An 8,889-nucleotide genomic window follows, 5' to 3' on the forward strand; every position below is an offset into this window, starting at 1 on the left:
ACCCACAAGCTTTGTTACCAAGAGGAGAGAGAGCAAGGGAGGAACTATCTCCCAGAACAAAACTAGACCACTCTGGGACCCTTAAAATTTAAGTTGCCAGGCAAAAGGCAAGAGAAAGAATGACTTCGGAAAGGATGACGAGAATGTGGTGAAGCATAAAGGCTAACAACAGAGGCTAACCATCCCTTACCATCGACAGGGCACTGTGCTAACAGTGGGTCATCTCAGTCAATTCTCATGAGAATGGGACTCTTAACTATCCCACTGGCAGATAAGAAAAAAAGCAGGGAGGTTATGTGTCCAAGGTGATAAAGTCTGTGAAAAATACTGGATTTAACTCAGATATGAATGATTTCCAGGGCAAAAGCAAACTTAGTATTTACAAGTGCTTAAAATTCATACAACCTAGATCTGAGGCCAAAAAATCTGTATCTCAGTGGTGGAACAACTCTGTTTTTCCTTAAGATAATTTCTCCAGAGATATATTGTCATTGGCAACTGCTGGCCTTTTCCCTCTTCTGAGCAAGAAGGATTAGATAAAATCATTGGTAAGGCCAACCCTTCCATCTTTATGTAATGCAACATTTACAACATGTCTAATTTTACATAAGAAATAATATATAAAAGTGGCTCACATTATGAAAATTAGTCCCCAGAAGATTTCATTCCAGGTTGTACTCGGTAATGTTTGGCCCTAAGAACTAAAGATGGCACAACTCCTATTTATTTTTACCAAGAAACAGGCAACTACTTTTTTTTCCCTCAATACAGAGTAAATATCCTCTCTTTAGCACAACAAAGCACTGTTGATTTCTTAATATGGGTATGGCCATGGTACAGTCAGTTTTATATGTTGAATCTCTATCAGAAATCTTCATCAGGGTGAGAAAAACTATTTCTAGTATTGTGTGCAAACCTTCCTATTTAGTCCTTTGAAGGATACAGGCACAGAATTTCATCCTCAAAAAGCTCACGTTCTGGTTAACTACATCAAAAATTAAATAAAATGGAGGTCAAAAAACAAAGATGACAATATAGCTTACTATCAACAATGATTACAAGCAGCTTAATACCACCTTAGTTATTCTGATTGATTCATATTTATAAATTATTCTAAATTGTCTTGCACATACTAAAAATCAACTTATCTGATATCGAGGATTCCTTTCTATTAAAATATCACCCCATTTGAGTTTTAAGATTATAATTATTCTCCACTAAGAATTACAGAATTCTGAAAAGTAGAACATGGTATAGAATCGTGATAAGTATGTTTGAAATTAACCAAAATTAAACCAAAAAATTAGTGGATAATCATACTGCAAATACTCGCTCTCTAGCTGACCTAGGTCAGCCTAGACAAGGAAGGTGCAAGTTCTTTGAGGGCAGGTCCTTTGCCCTGGCATGTCCTGTAGCCACAAACAAAGCACCCAGAGCAACAGATGCCATGGACTTGATAAGCAACCAATGATTTGGAGTCAGAGCAGCTGGTTATCATTTCAAATCAACAAACATCTGGGAGGACTTCCCTGGTGGCGCAGTAGTTAAGAATCCACCTGCCAATGCAGAGGACGTGGGTTCAAGCCCTGGTCCGGGAAGATCCCACATGCCACGAAGCAACTAAGCCCGTGCGCCACAACTACTGAGCCTGCGCTCTAGAGCCTGCGAGCCACAGCTACTGAGCCCACGTGCTCCACAACAGGAGAAGCCACCACAAGGAGAAGCCCGCGCACAGCAATGAAGAGTAGCCCCCGCTCGCCACAACTAGAGAAAGCCTGTGGGCAGCAACGAAGACCCAACCCAGACAAAAAATAAATAAAATAAATAAATTTTTTTTAAAAAAACAACTCATCAGGAGGAAAAGATAATTCAGACAGCTCAAACATACAGCAAATTCAGGCGGGAAGTAGTTATGTAGAGATGATCAAGTATATGCAATGACTATTAAAACTGATAAGAAATTTAAAGAAAATTAAAGGAAATAAGATGAATCAAGTCAGTAATCAAGTTAGGTTAGTAAGGAAATGAATATCCTAGAAGATATAGCAATTTGAAATAAAAAATATTATTTTTAAAAAAGTAGTCAAGGAGAAAAACCAGAGAAGGTGAGGGCAGGTGTCTCTTCAAGTGAACACCCCTCATGTGTGGGCATAAAAGAAAACAAATCAGACTAAAGTGAAACCAACACATCAGTTCTATAATATCTTATGATTCAAGTTCAGTGAAATTCACTGACTTGTCACAAATTATGAGCAGAAATTTGATGGCAGTATTTATGCAGACAAGTGAAAATTGTAAAAATAGAACTGGACAGAAATAAGTTTTGTGATTTTGTAAGATTCATTGTGTCACAAAATATATGAATATCTTAGTGACAGAAAAACTGAATGCAGTTCTGTTACCAATGATAAAACAAATGGACTGAAAAGTTGCTAGGTGTCCCTGGAACGTTTATTACTTAAACTAAATATTTTACAAAAATACTTTATTTACTCATCAAAGTAATCACTTCCGTAACAAAATTTCTAAGTACTACTATTCTTCTACCCATCTTCCTATGGGTTAAGATTCACACTATTCTTTTCTTCTCACTCATGAACTCAAGAAAATCTACAGGTTTAATGTAAACTATTTTTTAAGAGTCATTGTTTACAGGGGGAGTTTAAGACCAATATGGTTGCATTTCTCATTTGTTCCTTTCCAATAAAAACCCATGAAAGCTTCAAATCCTTTTTACTCTGTAAGCCTGTATTCTTTTAATATTCAGTGCTAAAAAATTCCACTGTTTATTCCTTCCTTTGTTGTGTCCTTGATAACTGACGAAGAACCTTTAGAAACCTTTGGGGAAAAAATGGGACGTATGAACATCCTCTTCTTTAACTGTTGAATATAGATCAGTAAGCAAGGAAAAGGATGCTAATTTTTTACAGTATTTGCCTAAATGTGTATTTGCTTTCAAGAATTCCTCTTTCATGCTACTTGACAAACCTAGGGTTGGGAATGTGTAAAAGACACCTGATGCATAAATGTAAGTGAGCTTTTATACTACATTACAGAAGTATATCGGAACTCCCTACACTACTACTATTGGGGCAGTTTTCAGAAAAGCAATGTGTCCTGTCCTACATCTAAGGGCACTGGTACATAATCCATGGCACAAAGCAGGTATTCCAGGGGGAAAAGATGGCTGCTCCTTCACCATTTTGGTTTCCATCAAAAAGCTCCCAAGTCAGTGTTATGGGGGCTCTGATGTATGTTTTTCTTTGGAACCTTCTCCAATGGGTGTGTGATTACATTTTTACTAAGTCAATTATCTTGAAAGAAATGTGGCAGCTTCAGTTTGAATATTCTAAAGGATCAAATGAAAACTAATAATTTCAAAAGTGGTATGTTATTGCACATTTTCCCTCCCACAGTTTAAGAAAAGTGGTTTAAAGTTAAAAATGTAACATTTTGAGTACCTTCTGTGTTAATAAAAACGCTTGGACTGTTTTTAACATTCCCAGGTTAATGGCTGAGAAGGCATATAGTGCTGAGGTAGAGCACAAAGCCCTCTCACAGCCTTTTCACTATATGAGAATGATTTCTTTCAAACCCCGTGGAACAGCTAGAGCACTATTTCTGCAGTACTTCCTCCTGGCTGGTGGAAAGGCATGTTAACTGGGAATGCTCAGAACGAGGAAGAATGACTTCCTGACAAATGTAGCTTTTCTTCTCTATGCTTTTAATGCTAGAAAACCACTCTGTTCAATGAATGTTGGCACGCCTACTACGTGTAAGCTCTGGGCTAGGCAACAGAGATACAAATACAAAGTGGGATAAAGAAAAGCAAGACAGGATCTCTCTCCCTCTAGGCGCTTAGTCTAGCAGAACAGAGAAAACAGATGCCAACCCTGCTATAATAGATGTATTTTAATGTATCATAAATAGTTGCAAGGATGGAGTGGATCTCCATCTTAATTTTATCTAGGAGAGTCCTAGAAAGATCTACAGAGGTGATGCCTGAATTATTTATATATATATATATATATATATATATATATATATATATATATATATATATATATTTTTTTTTTTTTTCCTCACTGTTGTGGTCTCTCCCGTTGCGGAGCACAGGCTCTGGACGCTCTGGCTCAGCGGCCGTGGCTCACGGGCCCAGCCACTCCGCGGCATGTGCAATCTTCCCGGACCGGGGCACGAACCCATGTCCCCTGCATCGGCAGGCAGACTCTCAACCACTGTGCCACCAGGGAAGCCCGCCCGAATAATATTTAATGAAAGAACAGGACTGGCAGGCTTGGAGCCAATGAAGGCTGAAAGATTTTCTTGACAAAAGAAACAGCTCTGGTGAAAATAGTGTTCTATAGAATATTAAACAGTTTATGATTCTGCTGTTTAGGAAACACTAGATAAAATAAACACGTTCATTTAAAGACCTATGTGCATCATATTTTTCCAAGAGGGAAAAGAAAAGAAGGTAACACAGTATTCCTTGCACTCATTTGGCACATAAGTCCTTTAAGCAAAACATCTTTGACAGAGTAGTAGTGGTCCTTAGAATATACTGTGAGAAATGTGTATGTGATCATATCTATATCCTTTCTGGCTCAAATGAGTCAATAGGTCTAAGAAGAAAAATCCAGAGAAGAAACTAACACCAGCTGTTATAATGTCTTAATATAAGGCTTCACGAGCTATCATAAAATTCAGCAATTGTCTTTAGTGCAACTAAGCCTCCAAGAATCAAAATATGTGGGAAAAAGATCATCCGACAGCCAGCTTGAGATGAGTAAATTCACCAGGTACAAACTCATCTTAAGAGAAGTGGATGTCAGACATACAAACGTGGCCCAGTCTAACCACTAGCAGAGGCCAGAGTTTGTCACTAAGATTTGCCCCAGGCCCAGTCTGCTCACTCTCTGCCAAGGACTTAGGTCCGGGGTGAAGACAAAGAAGGTATCAGCCAAAAAAACAAAAACAAAGCCAAAAACCCGATAAGCCACTTGCTCTAAATAGCTCTATGTGCCTAGAGGAAAGCCCCAGAATCTGAAATAAAAAAGGGGCCTGCGGCACGGTCCTCACTTCACTGCAAACCCCTGGAGCTCTGGCACAGTGGAAGCACTCGCGTGTCTTCAGCACTGATGACAGCACTCCTGGCAGTGATTGGTGGGAAGTAGATCAGGGCAGAAGCAGCATCAGTGCTCAGCAGAGGCAGTGAGACCAGTGTGGCTGAAAGAGGCGAGGGCAATGGCTGAGGAGGCAGAGCTGTCCAGAGATGGCTACAGGGAATTGACCAAATTCGTTCACTAGTCATGCCAGGCCCACACTGGGGAGTTTAGAAAGTACGGTGGTGGGGTTTGTTAGGGGCACTGATGGGGCAATAGCCACCCAAACCAGTAAAATCTTGGTTGTATACATAGCAAAATCAAAAGGGCTTCTCATTCAACAGAAATGACATAACTTGAAGGACATGTTCCTAGGATAGGGTGGATAAAGAAGTCATACCACAAACATCATCAAGATGTATGGCATGGTGATCAGTGGCATGAGCTCTGGAGCTAGAATGCCTGAGTTAAAATCCAAGGTCTGACACCTACTAGCTGTATGGCTTTGGCCCAAGTTATTTAACCTCTCTGTGCCTTTCACTGTTTTAAGCCCTTAGCATATAGTTCTCATCTCACAGTTTTAAAATGAATGAACATGGATGAAGCACTTAAAATAGTGCCAAGTATATGGTAAGCACACAATAAATGCAACTACTACAACTATTACTATGATCATTATTTATGATCTGCTACTCTTTATGGAGCACCTCCTCTGAACTGGGTTATCATGCTAGGTGCTATCCTTACAGGGGCTCCAACTCTCACAGAGGCTACAATGTAAGTAAGACACATTGTCTCCCTTGTGCAGACAAAGAAACTTACAGAAAGATACGTAACTTGACTAAGGATCCACAGTAAGTGGTAATTCTTTGTTTCAAAACCAGGTCTCTCTGGCTTCAAAGCCCTGTGCCCTTCCTTCTAGTCTATGTTACACATAATTTCTTTTAACAATATGTTAGTTGAAAAACAGATGAAAATAGCAAAATACAACTATTTTTTTCTAGTTTCAGGAGGTAACAATGTTGATTAGAGACATCTGGAATGTGAAGACTGCCAAACAAGGCTAACTACGTGGCCCACTACCGGTGGGGTGCAAGGAGGGAGGTAAGAAGACAAAGGAGGCTCCAACTGTGTCTTTAATATTCGTTTCTTTAAAGCACAGATACCCAATTGCAGCAAATATGATAAAATATTAACATTTATTAAATACAGGCAACGGTTTTATGGCTGTTCATTATATTATGCTCTAATAGTTTCCCTCTGTATGGCTGATATATTTCCTTAAAAATAAACATGTGCTACTGAATTACTCTTCTCTACATTGTGGGAGGCTTCACAGAACCAAAGAAAAATAACAGGACTGGGGAGTCTTGAGATTAAGAGCCAAGTCATAACTAGGCCATTAGCCAGCTACATAATCTTTAAGCAATTCACAACCTTTCTGGAATTCAAGAATTTACCAAATCAGATCAGACTACAAGATTCAGGGCCATCCAGAATGAACATGATTCATTTATTAATGCCACTATGTAAATGCTATAGTTCTGTGAGGGAGAAATAATATCAAAAAATATAAAGCTCAACAGGATCCACAAACTCCCTCTAATTGTTATATCTGGAGAATACCTCCCAATAGTTTATTTGTATAAAATATTCTTTGTACATCTATAATCCAGTGGCTCCTGGTGTTTTAAAATGTGAGAATCCTTTCTCAACATTACCAACACCATAGAACAAATACGGATCCACAGACCCTGTGAAAACTCAGGCTAGAAATTACTGAACTTTTAGACTCAGTACCCCTGATAGGCACTATGATAAAAGCAATTCAAATCTAATTACTAAAAAGGGTACGTGTTATGTACAAGGGACTCTTATCAAAGCTCTCTCAACCGTTAGGAGAAACATTCAAGAAAGGAGAGACCACAAAACATGGATTTCAAGGGTTTTTTTTTAAACACTGAAAACATTAACTTTTCTAGTTTGTTTTTTTTTTTTAAATGAAAGAACCACAGATTTCTCTTCCTTAAAAGACACATAACCCTTTTGCATATTTAAGTGCTCTGAGTCAAAATGATATGAAGTAGTAGCCTGAAATGAGAAATGAAGCATATGGTGGCTCTTTCTGGCCAAGTCTCAGCTTCAGTTGTGACAATGTTCCAATCTGAATTCTAACTCAGGAGTCCAGGGCTCTCTGCAGCCACAAAGCCTGCTTTTCCCATAATGTGGTATCATCACTTCAGAAATGCTTAATCTGTGTCAAGTCAGAGAGGTGAGAGTTTGCTTTTTTTAAATGCAGAAAAGCTGGGATACAGTGTTAGCATTTAATGAGTCATTCTGACTGCTAATATGAAAACACAATTACTGCTAAAATTTTTTTGCTTTTGTATTATTAAAAAATCATAATATTTTCAGAGAATGCTTGCCATTCAGCCAATTAGTACTCCTTATTTAAGTAACATGAATAGATGTCACTGCAATTTATTTACTTATTTATTTTACTTTTAAGATCTACTCTCTTAGATGCAATTTATTCTTTAAACTGAAAAAAAAAGTGACATCTTTGGTTAATTACATCTGGTATTTAGGACATAAGCTTGACATATTTGGGTTAGACAACTTAAACATTTTATATGGAATGAATTTTAATACCTTACACAATATATTTTTTTGTTTTTTTTTGTTTTTTTTGTTTTGCGGTACGTGGGCCTCTCACTGTTGGGGCCTCTCCCGTTGCGGAGCACAGGCTCCGGACGCGCAGGCTCAGTGGCCATGGCTCACGGGCCCAGCCGCCCTGCGGCATGTGGGATCCTCCCGGACCGGGGCACGAACCCGCGTCCCCTGCATCGGCAGGCAGACTCTCAACCACTGCGCCACCAGGGAAGCCCTATTTTTTTGTTTTTGACTTTAGGATTTTAATACAAAATATCATCCCTCAGTGGGTTGTACAATTAATCTGTCTACATCAGCAAGTATAAATCAATTTAGCATACAGTTCACCTCCTTTAAAAAAAATCACTCCCTACTTGCACAGTCCAATAAACAAGTGGAAAAGCTGGAGAAAACTGATGCCTAGCAATGTATTAAGCCAATACACCACAAACGTGCCAATAAACTACAAATAATGGCCACATAAATTCTCAAATGAAATCTTTTACTTCTGATACTGGTGTGTTTCCTAGTGTTCATGTTCTCAACATTTCACAGATAAGAACTACCGAAAAGTACCACGTGGTTTATTTTGAAGTAGGTATTTGGATTTGAACCTCAGGAATCTCCCCAAGTGACCTATGGCCAAGTTGTGATCCAACAATCTCTGTACTAATATCCCCTGGGAGACTGAGGTCTCCCCAGTAGATCTTGACCAATGTCATAAATTCCTCAATCCCTTTCAATTATTCCGGAATAATTCCTATTCACTGAGTGTCCATACACCCATCTTAAAACAAACCAAAAACCCTTCAGCTAGAGAATACATTAAAATAATGGGAAGGTTTTGAAACTTGCAAAGTGCTGAATCATGCTTATGGTTTAGGTTTTGTTTCTACAGTTGGTTCTGAAGGCACAAACTCCCTCTAAGAATACTAGCCACCCTAGTTAATCCATTGGAAGATAGGATCAAGAGTGAATCTAACTTCTTTGTTCACTGTCTGGCATAAATTACCTATTGGAATTAATTATAGTACACAGTTGGAGAAACCAAGGATTCAAAGTGAAACAGAACATTCTAGGAATGGAATGGGAGGAGAGAAAAAAAACCTTCATTCAATAGGTGGCACTCTTT

The 8,889-nt window shown here is 38.7% G+C and overlaps 1 protein-coding gene across 1 annotated transcript in view; it reads right to left on the minus strand.

Annotated features, from left to right (window-relative positions):
* Nucleotides 1-8,889, minus strand: part of MAP3K1 (mitogen-activated protein kinase kinase kinase 1) — an 80,155-nt gene that overhangs the window by 45,428 nt on the left and 25,838 nt on the right. The window lies entirely within an intron of this gene.

Source organism: Lipotes vexillifer, unplaced genomic scaffold (genome assembly GCF_000442215.2).
Source record: "Lipotes vexillifer unplaced genomic scaffold, Lipotes_vexillifer_v1.1 scaffold274, whole genome shotgun sequence".
NCBI lineage: Eukaryota > Metazoa > Chordata > Mammalia > Artiodactyla > Lipotidae > Lipotes > Lipotes vexillifer.